The sequence below is a fragment of the Rattus norvegicus genome, chromosome 17 (assembly GCF_036323735.1).
Source record: "Rattus norvegicus strain BN/NHsdMcwi chromosome 17, GRCr8, whole genome shotgun sequence".
NCBI lineage: Eukaryota > Metazoa > Chordata > Mammalia > Rodentia > Muridae > Rattus > Rattus norvegicus.
Genome location: NC_086035.1, coordinates 40,426,700 through 40,449,207, shown reverse-complemented (window position 1 = coordinate 40,449,207; position 22,508 = coordinate 40,426,700). Strand labels below are relative to the sequence as shown.

The window sequence follows — 22,508 nt, the reverse complement described above, 5'->3', positions numbered from 1 at the left end:
TGTTCTCTCTTCCCTCCCACAGCTTTCCTGACCCCTCCCCTTATGTGTTCCTGCTGGTTCTAACCCAGAATAGTTTAGGGCTTCATTTTGTTTCCTCGAGTCTCAATGATCCACACACTGTAGATCAGTAAAGATTTTGCTATTATTTAAATAGATTAATTTATTTATTATATGGTGTCTCTGTGTTGCGGGGAGGTCAAAGAGCAACTTGCAGAAGGTGGTTTTCACATGGATCTGGGGATTATACTCTGGCGCCTTTGTTGAGCCACCTCAGCAGCCCAGTTAAGGTAATTTTTTCCCCACATTGACTCTTTTAAAATCAAGAGCCTGTTTGCCCGAGCTCTCTCTCTCTCTCCCTCCTTCCCTCCCTTTTTCTCTCTCTCTCTGCTGATCCTCATCCACTGGTAGAGGAGCCCTGATGACCAGTAGACAAGCATGAAGAGGGAGGGTTGGGCTTGTCCTCCTCTAAGTGACCTGTTGATGAGTAAATAGTGCTCTACACCTGGGTTCTCCCACTGCTTTGCTGAGCCATCTGCTTCTTAGGAGCCGAACTTAGACCCCAGTGAAGGCCATTGTAAGGCATGGCAGCACTCTGTGGCAAAAATCATGCTGCTGAACCATCTTAGACATACCCAGCTCACTTTAGAGTTTTCTTTATGAGAATCTGGGTAACCTTAGTTATGTGGGGAACATGGTGGGTACCAGGAGGTGGGACAAAAGGAAGGAAGAAAGCATTTGCAACTGCAAAACTTTGCCTTTCTGGAAACGTGTGAGGACCTGAGCTGTGGCTTGAGTCACCAGCTTGGATGAATGTCCATCAGATGGCAAATATCATTACTGAGACTTGCCTAGTTCAGTTTAATCATTAGGCATGATCTCTAATGAAATATACCATGAAATTGCTACTTAAAGTGCTTGGCTGGGACTGGAATTCTAGACATTAAGCTGAGCATAATTATTAACCATGCCATTAGAAGGCATGGGGACCCTGTGACTGAGCTCACTAATTTTTACCTGCGTATTCTGAGTTCTCAGGAGAGTTCAAAGGGGCAGACACGAAAGGGTTAAACAGCTTTTTCTTTAACTCTAGGAAATCATTGCAGATTGCTCAGCAGACTTGGGCACACTAATCTATTGAAGAGTAAAAGAACACTATAAATTCATCTAACAGCAGTGGAAGCCTCTCTCTGCTCATTAGACCATCCCTCGTCTCAGCAAAAACTGTTTTGTGAGAAGCATTTCTTTATAAGACAAGCTAGGTCAATGTAGAGGTCGTGATAATTCTAACATGTATAAGATGCTACCAAGGCTTTGTAGGGAGATTTTTTTCTTCTCCAAAGAACAATTGATTATGTTGCATTTTTCTTTTAAAATGATTTTTTTTTATTAACTTGAGTATTTCTTATATACATTTCGAATGTTATTCCCTTTCCCGGTTTCCGGGCAAACATCCCCCTCCCCCCTCCCCTTCCTTATGGGTGTTCCCCTCCCAACCCTCCCCCCATTGCCGCCCTCCCCCCATAGACTAGTTCACTGGGGGTTCAGTCTTAGCAGGACCCAGGGCTTCCCCTTCCACTGGTGCTCTTACTAGGATATTCATTGCTACCTATGGGGTCAGAGTCCAGGGTCAGTCCATGTATAGTCTTTAGGTAGTGGCTTAGTCCCTGGAAGCTCTGGTTGCTTGGCATTGTTGTGCTTTTGGGGTCTCGAGCCCCTTCAAGCTCTTCCAGTTCTTTCTCTGATTCCTTCAACGGGGGACCTATTCTCAGTTCAGTGGTTTGCTGCTGGCATTCGCCTCTGTATTTGCTGTATTCTGGCTGTGTCTCTCAGGAGCTATCTACATCCGGCTCCTGTCGGTCTGCACTTCTTTGCTTCATCCATCTTGTCTAATTGGGTGGCTGTATATGTATGGGCCACATGTGGGGCAGGCTCTGAATGGGTGTTCCTTCAGTCTCTGTTTTAATCTTTGCCTCTCCCTTCCCTGCCAAGGGTATTCTTTTTCCTCATTTAAAGAAGGAGTGAAGCATTCACATTTTGATCATCCGTCTTGAGTTTCGTTTGTTCTAGGGATCTAGGGTAATTCAAGCATTTGGGCTAATAGCCACTTATCAATGAGTGCATACCATGTATGTCTTTCTGTGATTGGGTTAGCTCACTCAGGATGATATTTTCCAGTTCCAACCATTTGCCTACGAATTTCATAAACTCGTTGTTTTTGATAGCTGAGTAATATTCCATTGTGTAGATGTACGACATTTTCTGTATCCATTCCTCTGTTGAAGGGCATCTGGGTTCTTTCCATTTTCTGGCTATTATAAATAAGGCTGCGATGAACATAGTGGAGCACGTGTCTCTTTTATATGTTGAGGCATCTTTTGGGTATATGCCCAAGAGAGGTATAGTTGGATCCTCAGGCAGTTCAATGTCCAATTTTCTGAGGAACCTCCAGACTGATTTCCAGAATGGTTTTACCAGTCTGCAATCCCACCAACAATGGAGGAGTGTTCCTCTTTCTCCACATCCTCGCCAGCATCTGCTGTCACCTGAGTTTTTGATCTTAGCCATTCTCACTGGTGTGAGGTGAAATCTCAGGGTTGTTTTGATTTGCATTTCCCTTATGACTAAAGATGTTGAACATTTCTTTAGGTGCTTCTCAGCCATTCGGCATTCCTCAGCTGTGAATTCTTTGTTTAGCTCTGAACCCCATTTTTTAATAGGGTTATTTGTTTCCCTGCAGTCTAACTTCTTGAGTTCTTTGTATATTTTGGATATAAGGCCTCTATCTGTTGTAGGATTGGTAAAGATCTTTTCCCAGTCTGTTGGTTGCCGTTTTGTCCTAACCACAGTGTCCTTTGCCTTACAGAAGCTTTGCAGTTTTAGGAGATCCCATTTGTCGATTCTTGATCTTAGAGCATAAGCCATTGGTGTTTTGTTCAGGAAATTTTTTCCAGTGCCTATGTGTTCCAGATGCTTCCCTAGTTTTTCTTCTATTAGTTTGAGTGTGTCTGGTTTGATGTGGAGGTCCTTGATCCACTTGGACCTAAGCTTTGTACAGGGTGATAAGCATGGATCGATCTGCATTCTTCTACATGTTGCCCTCCAGTTGAACCAGCACCATTTGCTGAAAATGCTATCTTTTTTCCATTGGATGGTTTTGGCTCCTTTGTCAAAAATCAAGTGACCATAGGTGTGTGGGTTCATTTCTGGGTCTTCAATTCTATTCCATTGGTCTATCTGTCTGTCTCTGTACCAATACCATGCAGTTTTTATCACTATTGCTCTGTAATACTGCTTGAGTTCAGGGATAGTGATTCCCCCTGAAGTCCTTTTATTGTTGAGGATAGCTTTAGCTATCCTGGGTTTTTTGTTATTCCAGATGAATTTGCAAATTGTTCTGTCTAACTCTTTGAAGAATTGGATTGGTATTTTGATGGGGATTGCATTGAATCTGTAGATTGCTTTTGGTAAAATGGCCATTTTTACTATATTAATCCTGCCAATCCATGAGCATGGGAGATCTTTCCATCTTCTGAGGTCTTCTTCAATTTCTTTCCTCAGTGTCTTGAAGTTCTTATTGTACAGATCTTTTACTTGCTTGGTTAAAGTCACACCGAGGTACTTTATATTATTTGGGTCTATTATGAAGGGTGTCGTTTCCCTAATTTCTTTCTCGGCTTGTTTCTCTTTTGTATAGAGGAAGGCAACTGATTTATTTGAGTTAATTTTATACCCAGCCACTTTGCTGAAGTTGTTTATCAGCTTTAGTAGTTCTCTGGTGGAACTTTTGGGATCACTTAAATATACTATCATGTCATCTGCAAATAGTGATATTTTGACCTCTTTTTTTCCGATCTGTATCCCCTTGATCTCCTTTTGTTGTCTGATTGCTCTGGCTAGAACTTCAAGAACTATATTGAATAAGTAGGGAGAGAGTGGGCAGCCTTGTCTAGTCCCTGATTTTAGTGGGATTGCTTCAAGTTTCTCTCCATTTAGTTTAATGTTAGCAACTGGTTTGCTGTATATGGCTTTTACTATGTTTAGGTATGGGCCTTGAATGCCTATTCTTTCCAGGACTTTTATCATGAAGGGGTGTTGAATTTTGTCAAATGCTTTCTCAGCGTCTAATGAAATGATCATGTGGTTCTGTTCTTTCAGTTTGTTTATATAATGGATCACGTTGATGGTTTTCCGTATATTAAACCATCCCTGCATGCCTGGGATGAAGCCTACTTGATCATGGTGGATGATTGTTTTGATGTGCTCTTGAATTCGGTTTGCCAGAATTTTATTGAGTATTTTTGCGTCGATATTCATAAGGGAAATTGGTCTGAAGTTCTCTTTCTTTGTTGTGTCTTTGTGTGATTTAGGTATAAGAGTAATTGTGGTTTCGTAGAAGGAATTCGGTAGTGCTCCATCTGTTTCAATTTTGTGGAATAGTTTGGATAATATTGGTATGAGGTCTTCTATGAAGGTTTGATAGAATTCTGCACTAAACCCGTCTGGACCTGGGCTCTTTTTGGTTGGGAGACCTTTAATGACTGCTTCTATTTCCTTAGGAGTTATGGGGTTGTTTAACTGGTTTATCTGTTCCTGATTTAACTTCGATACTTGGTATCTGTCTAGAAAATTGTCCATTTCCTGAAGATTTTCAAATTTTGTTGAATATAGGTTTTTATAGTAAGATCTGATGATTTTTTGAATTTCCTCTGAATCTGTAGTTATGTCTCCCTTTTCATTTCTGATTTTGTTAATTTGGACGCACTCTCTGTGTCCTCTCGTTAGTCTGGCTAAGGGTTTATCTATCTTGTTGATTTTCTCAAAGAACCAACTTTTGGTTCTGTTGATTCTTTCTATGGTCCTTTTTGTTTCTACTTGGTTGATTTCAGCTCTGAGTTTGATTATTTCCTGCCTTCTACTCCTCCTGGGTGTATTTGCTTCTTTTTGTTCTAGAGCTTTTAGGTGTGCTGTCAAGCTGCTGACATATGCTCTTTCCTGTTTCTTTCTGCAGGCACTCAGCGCTATGAGTTTTCCTCTTAGCACAGCTTTCATTGTGTCCCATAAGTTTGGGTATGTTGTACCTTCATTTTCATTAAATTCTAAAAAGTTTTTAATTTCTTTCTTTATTTCTTCCTTGACCAGGTTATCATTGAGTAGAGCATTGTTCAATTTCCACGTATATGTGGGCATTCTTCCCTTATTGTTATTGAAGACCAGTTTTAGGCCGTGGTGGTCCGATAGCATGCATGGGATTATCTCTATCTTTCTGTACCTGTTGAGGCCCGTTTTTTGACCAATTATATGGTCAATTTTGGAGAAAGTACCATGAGGAGCTGAGAAGAAGGTATATCCTTTTGCTTTAGGATAGAATGTTCTATAAATATCCGTTAAGTCCATTTGGCTCATGACTTCTCTTAGTCTGTCGACATCACTGTTTAATTTCTATTTCCATGATCTGTCCATTGATGAGAGTGGGGTGTTGAAATCTCCCACTATTATTGTGTGAGGTGCAATGTGTGTTTTGAGCTTTAGTAAGGTTTCTTTTATGTATGTAGGTGCCCTTGTATTTGGGGCATAGATATTTAGGATTGAGAGTTCATCTTGGTGGATTTTTCCTTTGATGAATATGAAGTGTCCTTCCTTATCTTTTTTGATGACTTTTAGTTGGAAATTGATTTTATTTGATATTAGAATGGCTACTCCAGCTTGCTTCTTCTGACCATTTGCTTGGAAAGTTGTTTTCCAGCCTTTCACTCTGAGGTAGTGTCTGTCTTTGTCTCTGAGGTGTGTTTCCTGTAGGCAGCAGAATGCAGGGTCCTCATTGCGTATCCAGTTTGTTAATCTATGTCTTTTTATTGGGGAGTTGAGGCCATTGATATTGAGAGATATTAAGGAATAGTGATTATTGTTTCCCTTTATATTCATATTTGGATGTGAGGTTATGTTTGTGTGCTTTCATTCTCTTTGTTTTGTTGCCAAGACGATTAGTTTCTTGCTTCTTCTAGGGTATAGCTTGCCTCCTTATGTTGGGCTTTACCATTTATTATCCTTTGTAGTGCTGGATTTGTAGAAAGATATTGTGTAAATTTGGTTTTGTCATGGAATATCTTGGTTTCTCCATCAATGTTAATTGAGAGTTTTGCAGGATACAGTAACCTGGGCTGGCATTTGTGTTCTCTTAGGGTCTGTATGACATCAGTCCAGGATCTTCTGGCCTTCATAGTTTCTGGCGAGAAGTCTGGTGTGATTCTGATAGGTCTCCCTTTATATGTTACTTGACCTTTTTCCCTTACTGCTTTTAATATTCTTTCTTTATTTTGTGCGTTTGGTGTTTTGACAATTATGTGACGGGAGGTGTTTCTTTTCTGGTCCAATCTATTTGGAGTTCTGTAGGCTTCTTGTATGTCTATGGGTATCTCTTTTTTTAGGTTAGGGAAGTTTTCTTCTATGATTTTGTTGAAGATATTTATTGGTCCTTTGAGCTGGGAGTCTTCACTCTCTTCTATGCCTATTATCCTTAGGTTTGATCTTCTCATTGAGTCCTGGATTTCCTGTATGTTTTGGACCAGTAGCTTTTTCCACTTTACATTATCTTTGACAGTTGAGTCAATGATTTCTATGGAATCTTCTGCTCCTGAGATTCTCTCTTCCATCTCTTGTATTCTGTTGGTGAAGCTTGTATCTACAGCTCCTTGTCTCTTCTTTTGGTTTTCTTTTTTTTTTTTTTTTTTTTTATTAACTTGAGTATTTCTTATATACATTTCGAGTGTTATTCCCTTTCCCGGTTTCCGGGCAAACATCCCCCTCCCCCCTCCCCTTCCTTATGGGTGTTCCCCTCCCAACCCTCCCCCCATTGCCGCCCTCCCCCCATAGACTAGTTCACTGGGGGTTCAGTCTTAGCAGGACCCAGGGCTTCCCCTTCCACTGGTGCTCTTACTAGGATATTCATTGCTACCTATGGGGTCAGAGTCCAGGGTCAGTCCATGTATAGTCTTTAGGTAGTGGCTTAGTCCCTGGAAGCTCTGGTTGCTTGGCATTGTTGTGCTTTTGGGGTCTCGAGCCCCTTCAAGCTCTTCCAGTTCTTTCTCTGATTCCTTCAACGGGGGACCTATTCTCAGTTCAGTGGTTTGCTGCTGGCATTCGCCTCTGTATTTGCTGTATTCTGGCCGTGTCTCTCAGGAGCGATCTACATCCGGCTCCTGTCGGTCTGCACTTCTTTGCTTCATCCATCTTGTCTAATTGGGTGGCTGTATATGTATGGGCCACATGTGGGGCAGGCTCTGAATGGGTGTTCCTTCAGTCTCTGTTTTAATCTTTGCCTCTCCCTTCTCTTCTTTTGGTTTTCTATATCCAGGGTTGTTTCCATGTGTTCTTTCTTGATTGCTTCTATTTCCATTTTTAATTCCTTCAACTGTTTGATTGTGTTTTCCTGGAATTCTTTCAGGGATTTTTGTGTCTCCTCTCTATGGGCTTCTACTTGTTTATTTATGTTTTCCTGGAATTCTTTCAGGGATTCTTTCGATTCTTTCAGGCATTTTTGCGATTCCTCTCTGTAGGCTTCTACTTGTTCTCTAAGGGAGTTCTTCATGTCTTTCTTGAAGTCCTCCAGCATCATGATCAAATATGATTTTGAAAATAGATCTTGCTTTTCTGGTGTGTTTGGATATTCCATGTTTGTTTTGATGGGAGAATTGGGCTCCGATGGTGCCATGTAGTCTTGGTTTCTGTTGCTTGGGTTCCTGCGCTTGCCTCTCGCCATCAGAGTATCTCTAGTGTTACTTTGTTCTGCTATTTCTGACAGTGGCTAGACTGTCCTATAAGCCTGTGTGTCAGGAGTGCTGTAGACCTGTTTTCCTCTCTTTCAGTCAGTTATGGGGACAGAGTGTTCTGCTTTCGGGCGTGTAGTTTTTCCTCTCTACAGGTCTTCAGCTGTTCCTGTGGGCCTGTGTCTTGAGTTCACCAGGCAGCTTTCTTGCAGCAGAAAATTTGGTCTTACCTGTGGTCCTGAGGCTCAAGTTCGCTTGTGGGGTGCTGCCCACGGGCTCTCTGCAGCAGCAGCAACCAGGAAGACCTGTGCCGCCCCTTCCGGGAGCTTCAGTGCACCAGGGTTCCAGATGGTCTTTGGCTTTTTCCTCTGGCGTCCGAGATGTGTGTGCAGGGAGTCTCTTCTGGTTTCCCAGGCTTGTCTGCCTCTCTGAAGGTTTAGCTCTCCCTCCCACGGGATTTGGGTGCAGAGAACTGTTTATCTGGTCTGTTTCTATCAGGTTTGGGCGGTGTCTCAGGCAAGGGTCCTGCCGCTCCTGGGCCCTCCCCCACGGGAGCCCAGAGGCCTTATACAGTTTCCTCTTGGGCCAGGGATATGGGCAGGGGTGAGCAGTGTTGGTGGTCTCTTCCGCTCTGCAGCCTCAGGAGTGCCCACCTGACCAGGCGGTTGGGTCTCTCTCTCACCGGGTCTGGGAGCAGAGAGCTGCTGCGGGCCGGGATCCGTGGGTGTGGGACTTCCGGTAAACACAGAACATGCCGGGTCCTAGAGAAATTCTGCTTCCGTGTGTCCCAAGCTCACGAGGCAGCTTTCTTGCAGCAGAAAATTTGGTCTTACCTGTGGTCCCGAGGCTCAGGTTCGCTCGTGGCGTGCTGCCCAGGGGCTCTCTGCAGCGGCAGCAACCTTAAAATGATTTTTATATTTACATATTTTGTGTGTGATCATACTCGCACCATGATGCTGCTGTGGGGTCAGAAAAATGTTTATGTTAACCTGGGAAATACTAACTGAGTGAAAACACAATGCCCCAGTAATGCTCAGCAACTCTATTCAAAGCTAGTCCATTGGTGGTTTGGGTCTGGCCGGTAGGCAGGGTGTCTGACACTGATTTAAAACATTTGCAATCCTCTTTGCATTTGGACATCATTGTAGATAAATCTGCTACCCATGAAACTGGCAGACATGCACATCAGAGCTTGTATTATTCTTGCTTACATTAATACGTTGTTCCAAGTAACGAGAAATCCGATACATAAAGAAAGAGTTAGATTACTCAGTCTCCAGTTTCAGTTTGTCCTCCATATCTTCTGCCCTTCATGTGTGCTGCTCCTTACAGCTTACAAAGGGGCCTAAAGCCTGGATAGGTCACTACCCTGGAGAAACAACCAAAGACCACATCTTTAAAGTAGCAGGCTGTGTATCATCTCTTACTGTGTAAAACAGGCTCCACCATGCTCCTTTACTAGTGGGGGAGGTGGGTGCTGCTTTCAGAGATGGGCCATCGACTTCCATTTAGTTGGTTTCATCACAAATATGCAGCTGTGGACCTAATGTCTGGCTTGGTCAACAGTGAAAATTCCCACATACCATCATGAGAGACTCCCTTGTGAGCAGCCAGCTAGATCCAGCTAAGATATCATCCCATGATTACATAGTTTGGATGTTTGTTTGTTGAAATAAAGTCAATCTCAGCCCACCTGCTAGCGGGGGCAAAACTCTGAGTGGCCAGGGCTGTGGGAAAGAGACAACAGAATCAACTCAGCACATTTGCTGCAATGCTCAATGTTTAATGGGAACCTCTCTCTCTAGGAAATTATAAATGGCGCCGATATAATAGCATTGTGCTTCTCTCTTCTAGTGACAGGCATTTGGGGCTTTCAAAGATTTATGAGGTTTCATTCCCATCCTTGCTAGTTCAGATCCCACATCCTAATGTAACTGGTCTTCCATGTTTTACAAAATGTTATGTGCCCTGCCTTGTGTGAGTGGGGTTTACAATAATGAGGAAGGCTGACCAGGGTCCACCCAGCCTTCTCAGCCTAAACTCACCCTCAGGGTGCTGGAGGGCAGCTGCTAGAGGCCCAGTGTCCTCAGCAACTCCCTTGATGAACTGATACTTTTATTGAGCCCTGTTAGCAGGGTGGAGGAAGAGCACTCAGAGTGGAAGAGACATCCTCTCCTGCACAAAGGCCTTTGTAGGAAGGACAGAATCAGCATGGCGGGGATAGAGTGGTGTGAGAGGTAGGGCTTGAGAAATGGGAAGAAACTTAATGTTAAAAATATAAATAAGTAAATAAACAATAAACTTTTCCCTAAAGCCAGCTAGAAGCTGTTGATGGGGTTTCAGCAGGGAGAGGACACAATCTCTCTTGTCACCACTGTGAGGCTGAAAGCCAGGAGACGCCTCAGGGGTGAATCAGGTGCTCTGGATTCAGAAGACCTTGTAATCCTGCTGTCTTCTATGCCCCATGGTTCTTATACTCTTTCTGCCTCCTCTCCCTTGGGTTCCCTGAGCTCTGAGGAGGGATTTGATGGAGACATGTGTGCCAAGAACTAACTCTCTCTCTCTCTCTCTCTCTCTCTCTCTCTCTCTCTCTCTCTCTCTCATGTGTGTGTTTGTGTTGTCTGTTGTGTGTGTGTGTGTGTGTGTGTGTGTGTGTGTGTGTGTGTTTGTGTTGTCTGGATGTGAGTCTCTCCATCTGTTCCTGTCTGCTGCAGGAGGAAGCCTCTCTGATTGATGAAGGCTGGATAACATGCTGATCTATGAGTATAGAAGAATATCAGTAGGAGTCATTGATTTTTTGTGTGCTTTTAGTGTGCTGGCTATTTTTATGTCAAGTTGACATAAGCTAGAGTCATCTGAGAGAAGGGAGCCTCTACTGAGAAAATGCCTCCAAATATCAGGCTGCACACAAGTCTGTACAGTATTTTCTTAATTAGTGGTTGATGGGGGGAAATTCCAGCCCATTGTGGGTAGTGTCATCCCTATGCTGGTGGTCCTGGAGTCTATAAGAAAGCAGGCTGAGCAAGCCACAAGGAACAAGCCAGTAAGCAGCAACCCTCCATGGTCTCTACATCAGCTCCTGATTCTAAGTTCCAGCACTGTTTGAGTTCCTGTTCTGACTTCCTTTCAATGATGAAAGCTTAAGCCATAAGTTTATTTGGGTCATGGTGTCTCATTACAGCAGAAGTAACACTATCAAAGACAATAACTGTACAAATGATATTTCCAGTCATAGACAGAAGGGTTGCTTTTGTTTGTACATTTGAGAAAGGGCCTCTCTCTTTGTTCTCTTGGCTGGTCTGGAACTCAGTATGTAGACTGTGCTGGCCTTGTACTCACAGAGACATGCCTGCCTCCAGCTTCTGAGTGCTGGGACTAATGGCATCTATTCTGTTGTCTGGCCACTCTTGGTGTTTTTGATAACAAAGACAATCAGAAAAAACACACCTACTACTGAAAGATAGACATTGTCGGAGGCTCTGCACACCTGGGACTTGGCTATCAGCACATGTAACTTCTGTTCTACGTATTAGTCCTTTACCTGGGTTACCCAACTAAACCTTTCTGGCAGCCTTGGATGAAGCCGGGTTGTCACCACTCCTGCTTTATGGAACAAACTGCTGAGCCCACAGTTGGAGAGACCTGCTCATTCTTATTGGCCTTGTGTGAAGGGACACATTTCTAGCCAAGCTAGAAGGACTTAAATTGAAGGTGATCACTCAGTCTCTTTGCTGTGGAAGGAGTGCCAAGTTGGGTGAAGGTCTTTAAATTTGCCATACTTGACTGGATCATGATAGAAAGAAAATGTAAAAGGAAGACTGAACATTGGGAAGTGAGTCTAGACAGGGGCATGGTTTTCTTTCGATTACTTCAGTGCCCTCTAACAAGTTGTTAGTGACAGTTTTGCCTAGAGCTATTTTAGTTGTCGTCTTTTTTTTTTTTAATATTTTTTTTCTTTCTTTTTTTTTTTTTATTAACTTGAGTATTTCTTATATACATTTCGAGTGTTATTCCCTTTCCCGGTTTCCGGGCAAACATCCCCCTCCCCCCTCCCCTTCCTTATGGGTGTTCCCCTCCCAACCCTCCCCCCATTGCCGCCCTCCCCCCATAGACTAGTTCACTGGTTGTCGTCTTAATTGGCTTTTTTTTTCTTTTTGGCCATGGCTTATATTCCCTATAGGACTAGATATTTATGTTGAATGTTTCCACTGCAGTCTTTGAAATGGCTTTGGCATGTCTGCTTAGAAAGGACTCCCACGGGACACTGAAGTATTTTTACATGGAAATTTACTATTGTGTGTGAAGAGATTACAGACGGGGATACTAAGCCAGGAACCATTGATAAAATTTTTCATACTAAAGGCCATTTGGTTACTTTAACTCTTTTGACCAGAAGTTTAGAATAATATCAACCATGTAATCGGGAACATGAAATAACTTGCTGGACTGGAGGAAAGATTGGGGAGGACCATTCTGTGCTGCAGACGAGCTAACTTTCAGCCTCCACTTCCAAGCTTCAGAAATTTATTTCATCCCTGCTATGGTTTGAGTGTGAAATGTCCTCCTTGGGTCATGTGTTGGATCGCTTGGCCTTAGCTGATGGCCCTGTTTTGGGAGGTTGGCAACTTTTAGGAGGTGGAGCCTTGCTAGAGGAAGTGAGTCACTAGAGGATGGCCTTGAGGTTGTCTTGCTAGGGCCTCATTGTCTGCTCTCTGTTGCCTGACTACAGGAGCAACACAATCAGCTGATCTTACTGCTCCTTCTATGCTTTCCCTCCTCCATAGACTCTATGTTTAAAACCCAGCTAAAATAAACCCTTACCACTTTAAACTGCTTTAGTCACAGCAGTGGGAAATTAACTGCTGCAGATGAGCTGTTTATTGCAATAAGAAGTAGCTCTGAGGCCAGGAAGCCAACTAACTTGTCTTCTTCCTGTCAGAATCGGAGCAACCCCTTTCCATACTTGGACAATTGGCTCATCCTCTTTGAGGTCACCAGAAGCTTTAGTCTCTCCTCTCTTCTTCATTTCTCTCCTGTCCACTCTCCCCTCCCTCCCCTCACCTTCCTCTGCCCCTAACCCCCCTTCAGATCAACACTAGGGTTTATTAGTATGCTAAAAACCTCATTTTAAGGACTTTGGGTGATATCCTTTTCTGTTCTATTTTAATATTTTTAAACCTATACACTGAATTATAGATGTAACTCTTGTTACTTTATGTGAGTGGGATAAAGGGAGATGAGGAAAAAGATAATGCTTACCATGTCTGTCAATATCAGATTAAACAAAGTTGGGCAGTGCTGGTGCACAACTTTAATCCCAGCACTCTATAGGCAGAGGCAAGTGGATGTCTGAGTTTGAGGCCAGCCTGGTCTACAGAGGAGCAAGTTCCAGGACAGCCAGGGCTATCCCAAGAAGAACAACAGCAATCACAAGGACAACAACTACCATCACAACAACAATCACAAAAACAAACACAACAGCAACAACCACCACTACAGCAACTACAATAACAGCAACAACTACCACAAACCATCATAACAACCACCACAACAACAGCAACAACAACCACAACAATAACAACCACAACAACAGCAATGACCACCACAAACCACCATAACAACCACAACAGCAACAATAACCACCACCACCACCACCACCACCACCACAACAACCACCACCACCACAACAACCACAACCACCACCACCACAACAATAACCACAACCACAACCACCACCACAACCACAACCACCACCACAACAACAACCACAATCACCACCACCACAACAACCACCACAACAACCACAACCACAACCACCACCACAACAACAACCACCACCACCACCACCACAACAACCACCACCACCACAACAACCACAACCACCACCACCACAACAATAACCACAACCACAACCACCACCACAACAACAACCACAACCACCACCACCACAACAATAACCACAACCACAACCACCACCACAACAACAACCACAATCACCACCACCACAACAACCAGCACAACAACCACAACCACAACCACCACCACCACAACAACCACAACCACCACCACCACAACAATAACCACAACGACAACCACCACCACCACAACAACAACCACAATCACCACCACCACAACAACCACCACCACCACCACAACAACCACAACCACCACCACCACAACAATAACCACAACCACAACCACCACCACAACAACAACCACAATCACCACCACCACAACAATAACCACAACCACAACAACAACCACCCCAAAGCTGATGTATACAAGTGGTCAGCACCCTGGAGAAGTGCTCACGCCTTCCTCTCCTAATCTTCTGATTAGTGCTTTTACATGCTTGGGTTTTTAACTAGTGGGAACACCCAGAGTTTTGTTCTGAAGAGTTCTGAGTTGACTTTTTATGGTGTGGTTGGATTGTTAAATGAAGCCTATCTTTTCCTCAAGACTGTAAACTCTAAGATATTTGGACCATCATACCTTTTTAATGTTCATCTCTGTATTGCCCTGGCACCTAAAACAGATTCTGGCACAAAGATACACATGTACATATTTGAATAAATAATAAATAATAAACGACTTGTCCTAATACATAAAGATGGCTGCAGACAGTCTGGGCTTTAAGCATTACCATCATAAGGTTTTCCAGTGTCTAGCTTAGAGTCAACTGAGAAGGGAGTGTCTATTGAGGGATTGCTTAGATTGGATTGGTTTATGAATCCTCCTTCTCACACCCATGAGGGACTGATTTCTGACATGATTGATAATTGGCATATGAGGGCCCAGTCCACTGTAGGTGGCAGCATTCCCTGGGCTGGAGGTCCTGAGCTGTATAAGGAAGTTGATTAACATGAACCACAGAACAAGTCAGCAAACAACATTCCTCCATGATTTCTGCCTCAACTTCCTGTTTGAGTTTCTGTCCTTACTTCCCTGTACAAGGGACCGTAAGCTTGTAAATTGAAAAATTGTTTCCTCCCCTAAGTTGCTTTTAATTAGGCTGCTTTATCAGAGAAACAAGAGAGGAAGATAGGATACCCAGTTTTAAGGTTGAATCATAAATCATCCAAAACTTAGTAGCAGAAACAGCACTGTATTTTATTCATAGATATTGTAGGAATTAAGAAAGGGCCCAGAAGAGTGGCTTTTTTATCCTTCATGATCTTTAATGAAATACTTGAAGGCTGCATGCTAGACTCATCTGGAAACTAACATAGCAGTAGAACCGATGTTGGCCATTGGATAGACCCTTGTTTTTCCTTTTCTGTCTTTTCTGTTTGTTTTTTCTTTGTTGTGTAGATTGGTCATCATCACAGAATGGTTGTGGAGCTCTGAGCTATGGGAAGAAGGGAGAGGAGAGGGTGGGGGAGGGGGAAGAGGGCAAGCCCTCTTCTTTTCCAAGTTTTCCTGTTGTCTTCATTTACTGGTGTAGGCTGTTTAGTGAGAATGAGGGTGGAGGTCATTTAGCATCTTACAATATGAGACAGGTCATGATCATTACAAACAGACATAGTCAATATAGGACACTCCAAACAGACTGATCTAAGAAGGGTTTGTTAGCATTGTGTTTGACCATGGCTCATTGCTTGCTGAAGAGCTGGTTGAAGGGAGTGTGTGAAGTTTCACATACTAGGAGAACCTCTATGTGTCTTCCAGTTAACACTGGCAAGATTTTATGGAGTGGGTATCATATCTGTAGCCATTTAAGTCAAAGAGAGGCTGACTGGAAGAGCTAGAGATGGAAGAAGGGAACTGGATGGGTCAGTGTGCATCTTTATCACATGGGACAGAACAAGGAAAGAACACCCAGCACCTGACTTCCTTTCCTGTCGACATTCCTTTCTCCACATATATTATATTCTTTAGAGTGAAGGCCCCAGTTGCTTCTCGTGGCAATTCCTGTTCATGAAAAATCCCTGCTTCTAAAACTGCAATTCAGCCTTGCTGGGAATACATCCAGGTCCTGCCATGCTGATTAAAGGTTTATCACACAACTGAAAACCTTGACTAAACACAGCTGTAACTTCTCTTATTTAGATCAAAAGTGCCAAATTAAAATATTCCTGTGAGTGTAGTTTTTCTACTTTGCAGTTGCTGTTGTTCTCTGCCCTCTTGTCTCTGCCTTTCCTTGAATTATGATTGGGATAGAAAAGGAAAAGAAATACTAGGGAGTCAAATTCAGTGACACAATCCTACCAGCCCACGGTAATCTGAAGAGAAGAAAGTGGGTAGAAAGCGTTAAGCAGAGCAGAGATTCCCGCCCTCAAAGGAGTTACAGGGTAAAAGTTCTTAAGTGTTCTTCCTGGTGGTCTTTTCAAAGGCCAAATTGTCAGATAGTTTCAGCAAGGAAATTCCTCTTCTCTTTGAAGCTGGACACAGTGACTCTTTAGTGGGAAGTTGCTCAACCAGCACTGTTGTACATGGTGACCTTTGCTTTGATTTATTATTCTACTCCCTATGGGTGTGAAGATCGCAATTCATCATTCCGTGCATACAGCAGGTTTTAGAATCTGCCTGAGGTTGTTTGCTGTTTGGTAACCTGGAAACCTAATTGCAACAACAAGCCATTTAAAGGCAGCTACTCTCTGAGTGCTTACAACAAAAGCAGTACCAGGGAGAATCAGTGACTGACCAGTATGTCCTTCTGACGTAATGACTCCTGATTTATGCTTATTGATGACTGGGATGCTGTAATTCAGAAGCATGTTTAGCAGATTAAAGAGGAAAAAGAAGAAAAAAAAAGAATGCCATTGAATGTAATAGTTGGTTGAAGCTAATACTTTCTTTCCCCTACCAGATGAGTAAAACAAACAAACAAACAAACAAACAAACAAATAAGGAAGAGCATAGACAGAGGCAGAGACAGAAACATCTGTGAAAGTGCAGAGTAAACATGACCTTGAGCCAGGCCATGTAAGGAGATGGGTGGGGGAGAGGAGAGGAGAGAAGAGGAAAGGAGAGGAGAGGAGGAGAGGAGAGGAGGAGAGGTGAGGAGGAGAGGAGAGGAGAGGAGAGTGGAGAGTGGAGAGTGGAGAGTGGAGAGGCAGATGCAGAAGGTCAAAAGGCAAAAAGGGCCCAAATGGCCAAAATGGCTTGATTATATAGGAAAGAGCAACTGGGGGAAGGGCAGCCCTAGGCAGTTTAGGGTACCTGTTAGGTATGCCAGCCAGGAGGACCCTGTGACAAATAGGGACTGAGGAATGCTGGGAGGACCTGGTGGCCAGCTTCAGCTTTGCTGTATTAATAGGCAGCTCGATCAGCTGGGTGTCCCAGGTTTGAGACCTTGAAGAAGTGCGTATTTTGTCCTTCTCTGTATTCAGTAAACTGCAAGAGACTTGCTTTTCTAGATAGATTTGTATTCCTTCTCTTAGTAGTATGTCATATTATGTAACACCTTCAGGTAAAAATACACCAGACTTTCTCACTGAGGAAAGCATAGAAATTAGTTGTGGAGAAGTTAGTCTAAGTTTAGTCAGCCCATGTGAGTGTTGATGAGCAGTGAGTGGTGCAGCTTAAACAAGGCAGTAAACACAGGGCAGAGAAGATAGACCTATGGAAACATGCTTGGTGTGCAAAGTGAGGACCTGGGCTTGGAGCTCTAGCATCCACATAACAAGTTAGGTATGGCAGATGGTACCCTGTGGTCCCATCACTCGGGGACAGAGAAGGGCAGGTATCTGGGTTGTTGGCAAGACCCATGGGTTAGGGTGAGGGTAAGGGAGTTAGAGTTAGTGTTAAGGAGAATCTTAGAGTAGAAATCTGGACACAGACAATCTCTTTGTCTTTCCATGCTTTATCCAACCCCGTCTTCACTGGGTATTGCAGAAACCAATGCTGGTAAATAGACACTGGTGCAGGGAAGACCTGCAGGCTCCATGACACCTAATCTGTGTCATATCACAAATTCTCTGGGTCATTTGAATCAGTTCCATTGAAGATGTGGAACAAACTCAACCACTTCCCCTCATTGGTAGGCTCTGGTTTTTAGGAGTTATTATAAATGCTTTTCCAGTCCCCATTGTTTGAAACTTGGGTGGCTCATGTAAAGTTGCCAACCAGGCTGTCTGCTCACAGCTCAGCCTTACTTCCAGCTGCAACCCGACACCATTGATAAAACCAACTTGAGAGAGAAAGGGTCTGTTTTGCTTCACAGTTCAAGGGCATGTCTGTCTACTATGGTGGAGTAGTGAAGGTAGCAGGAATTTGAAGCTGCTGGTCGGTCCATCACAATCACAGTCGTGAAGTGGAGAGTGATGAAACCCTCTACCTAACCCAGCATCTTTCTTGAAGTTCAAGGTCCCTGCCCAATTAGCAATGTGTACACAGCAAGGCTAGGTCTTTCCCACTTAACCTAATCAACACAATCCCTCACAGACATGCCCAGAGGCTAAATGTCTCACAGGTGGTCCTGGAGGCTAGCCCCCTAGGTTCTTCAAGCTCTTCCTCCTTTCTCTTTGTAAGGGCTGCACCGCTGGTTGAAAGCAAGGCATAGAGGCAAGAGTACACTGGTTCTTTAAAAAACACATTTGTTTCAATAAACCTAAATGGAAAAAACCCAGATTTATCTAGCCCCAGTTTTCTTATTTATATTCATGCTGTGCTTAGGGAAGCAAGCAAAGAAAGAGAAAAGGCTTTCCACGAAGTCCATTTTCTGTGCAGAGGGAACGAGAGTGAGTTTCTGCCTCTTGCTTTGTGTGCATTGTGTGCATTGTTCTGCTCACAGGTGAGTGAGCATATTCCCCCGAGCTTTTCTCCAGACCTGTCTGTGGGCTGGGGAGCAGCAGCTGAGGTATTTTCCCTAGGACCTAAGCCAGTTGACTGGGCTTTGGGCTGCCCTGATCTCTTCTGAGCATAAGAATTTAGATTTCACACTGTTTTCGTTACAACTGGAAGGATGTTAATATTTGCGTGTTTGCTGGAAAGTTGTCTGGAGTCACTAAGTACGGTGGCCTGTTTTGAGAAGAATTGGGCTGAAACATAAGGAAATGGAGATTCTGGTTTTGGTGAACCTGGTAGATGGTGTTCCTGTCAGACAAGCCGTGGTTCCAGGGCCTTTACTGAGATAGACAGGTTGGGAAAAGAACGGAGCCTCACTCCTGTGCAGCCCTTTTTACATTTTTATCCACTGTGCTGTCTTTGATGTAACTGAAATATTGTCAATATCAGCACAGCACTGCTCTGTCGTGAGCTACCTTCTCCCAAGCCATCCAGGTAGAGGAGGAAGAGGAATCGGGGAAGACAACGAGCGAATGCAATCCCGACAAGGGGACATGCACACACCATAAGCTGACAAGGGGACATGCACACACCATAAGCTGACAAGTGGACGTGCACACACCATAAGCTGACAAGGGGACATGCACACACCATAAGCTGACAAGTGGACATGTGCACACCATAAGCTGCAAGTGGACGTGCACACACCATAAGCTGACAAGTGGACACGCACACACCATAAGCTGACAAGTGGACATGCACACACCATAAGCTGACAAGTGGACGTGCACACACCATAAGCTGACAAGTGGACGTGCACACACCATAAGCTGACAAGTGGACGTGCACACACCATAAGCTGTGTTCTTGGAGGCCTTAATGGAGCAAATACAAGATTCGATCTCACTCCTGTTCTGTTCTTAGAGATGATGATGTCTCAGTTATGTAGGCTGGGCAAAAGCTAACAGTGGAGTAATTACTTAGGAGACATCCAGGGCACTGTCATAGTCTTCCACAGTACTTTTTTCAACTGATGATTTTTTTCAGTAATCTTTTAATAATTTTTTATATAATATATTTTGATCTTTCCTTTCCCCCAACTACTCTTCCTTGCTCTTTCTGACCCAACTTTATGTTCATTATCTCTCTTTAAATAAGAAAAACAAAACCAAAAATGCACACACACACACACACACACACCAAAATGCAAACAAACAAAAGAGCCAAAACAAAACGTGGAATTTGTTAATATACCCAGAGCCACTCAATTAGAGAAAACAAAAAGCCAAATTTTCAGATTTTCCCTTTCCCAGCAGGAATCAGTGGGAAATAGTTTCTTGGATAGGGGTGGGCCCCTGTGTCTACTTCCCCCTTTCAGTGCTGGGGCCCTGTCTAGCTTGAATCTGTGTAGACCTTGTGTATGCTGCCACAGCCTCTGCACATCGGTTCTGTGAGAGTTCTGCTACAGACAGTTTCCTTGAAGTCACCCACCTCTTTTGTCTCCTCTTCTACATAAATGCCTGAGCTTGAAGGGAGGAGTTTGGTGAAAACATCCAATTTAGGACTAAGTGCTCCAAAGTTGTTAACTCTCAATACATTGTCCAGTTGTGGGTCTCTGTTAACTCCCATCTACTGCAACAATTACTTTAAGAGTAATATTCTCTCTCTCTCTCTCTCTCTCTCTCTCTCTCTCTCCCCCCCCCCCCTTTCTCACAAATTCCTAGTTTTTAAAATTAGCATACAAGGGGCTGGTGAGATGGCTTGGTGGGTTAAGACACTTGCCACTAAATGTAAATACTTGACTTCAGTTCCTAGAACCCATATGAGGGAAGGAGGGAACTAATCCCCCAAAGTTGTCCTCTAACCCTCACATAAATGCCATGGCCCATTTGCACCCATAACCCCACACAATGAGTAAATAAACATAGAGATTAGCATACAAAGAAGTGGCTTTCAGGACAGCATTTTATAATAAGTTTATTCTGATTAATCGTAGCCAGTGCGGTCTTAAGGAGAAAACAAATACCTCAGAATTGCAGTACCTGACCACAAATTATATTACAGAGCCATAGTGACAGACACTGGACCCCACCTCACAAAAGACTCCAGATGTGTAGACTAATGGAATAAAATAAAGACCCAGCAATAAACTCACTCAGCTACAGTTATCTAATAAGTATTTTTCTAGTCAGAAGTATTCAATAGGAGGAAACCTTATACACATTTAAAATAATGGTTGTTTCACCTGTTTCTCCTTCATATTGCTATTTTCTTTTACTACTATTAATTTGAAATTTAATTAAAATATGACATCACTTACCCTTTATTTCCTTTCTTCTACCCCTCTCATGTCTACCCCGTTCCCAAATTCATGATCTTCTCTTCTTTAACCATTGTTCTTATATATACATGATTAAACATGTATACATACAACCTGCTGAGTCGGTTCAGAATGGCCTGCATGTGCGTTTCTAGGAATGACTGCTCAGTACTGGATAGACACTCAGGAGTCTCATCCTCAGGAAGGACCACTTTTACCTCTCAGTAGTTACTAATTTCCTGTAGCTCTTCATCTAGGAGTGGGGCCCTTTGAGTTTTCTCCCATCTACACTGGGAGGACAACTGTTGACAGTCTTGTCTAGAAGACAGAGTGTTGAGATTTTATAGGCATAACGTCCCTGTCATAGTGGAAGACCTGATCTCACAGTGGGGCTCCTGGTCCTCTAGTCCTTTCTGCCCCTTCCTGTGCAGTGTTCTCTGAGCTTTAGGTGTAGGATCTGTTTTGTAACTGTACCAGCTGGGCCTGCACACCCAACAGTCAGTTTTTCTCTGCATTTGTACCAGTTAGGTTCTCTGTGATGGCCTCCTGATACAAAAAGAGGCTTGGTCAAGTGTGAAGCCACACTTATCTGTGGGTATAAGGATCCATCTAAGGATACTTAGAATGCAGTTGGCAGTTATAATGGTTTAGGAATTGGTGGTAGTAATTTCTTCTGTAAGGTTCTTGGCCTCATGAGTCATGTGCATTTTGCTCTGTTTACAGCACCAGGCACAGATTGATTTCCCCTTTGCCATCAGGTATCAATTGCAAATAGTTTCTTGGTTCGGGGTGGGACCCGGTGTCCATTTCCCAGGCTCGATGACAGAACCCTTTCTAGCTCTATCCTGTTTCCATGGTCTCTGTGAATTCCTATGTGTTGGTTACTGCCAAGATGGAGAGAGAGAGAGAGAGAGAGAGAGAGAGAGAGAGAGAGAGAGAGAGAGAGAATTACTCTCAAAGTAATTGTTGCAGTAGATGGGAGTTAACAGAGACCCACAACTGGACAATGTATTGAGAGTTAAAGCCTCCTTTAGGGCTATCTTTGGGGTGCTGATGATTGCTGTGGTTCACGGGCATCATGGCTCGGTAGGCCAGGGATTGCTTTTCTCCATTGGCAGCTTGCAGGGTGCTTTCTGGTAGCATGAGACCCAATCTTGGGGGGGTGGGCTTTTAGTCCCATTCCAGCTCGAACCCTCTGAGTCCTCCTTCCGAAGTGCCTGGTACAGTCATTGAATATTTGACAAAGGTGTCAAGAAGATGTATTGGGAAAAAGGCAGTTGAGGACCTGGATTTCTACTATAGAAGTATGGAGTTAGATCAACATTACTTACTGTGCACAAACATCAATTCAAATGGTATCGCAGCCCTTAAGATAAGAGCCAAGAGAGGGAAAACTACTGGAGAACAATGGAGGGGACCCCGCCATGTGTGATAGATGCAAGGGCTTCCTGAAGGACGTCAACAAACGGGCTAATCTCAGCCGTGGCAGTGGAGAGGTAGCTATTTTAATTGAGGAAGTTGCTCAGCGAACCCTGAACATTCTTCTTCATCTGTGGCTGACCTCCTGGCTGCTGCACTTTTGATGTGGAGCTGAGGCTCTCTTGACCCACTTGTACCCTTAGGGAATGTAAATATTTTCTCAATTAAGCCTGAGCCGCTGGCTAACAAGCCAGCCATTGTTTCTCAGGGTTCTGAGC

General features: G+C 43.6%; 1 protein-coding gene across 4 annotated transcripts in view; it reads left to right on the top strand.

The window, feature by feature from the left end:
* Positions 1-22,508, top strand: part of Dcdc2 (doublecortin domain containing 2) — a 185,749-nt gene that overhangs the window by 10,550 nt on the left and 152,691 nt on the right. The window contains exon 1 of one of the 4 annotated variants that reach the window (XM_039095511.2): positions 98-287. The exons of the other annotated variants lie outside the window; for them this stretch is intronic. The gene's annotated coding sequence lies outside the window, so the exon portion shown is untranslated. Of the gene's footprint in view, positions 1-97; positions 288-22,508 lie in introns of those variants that run through there. 4 annotated transcript variants of the gene reach the window in all.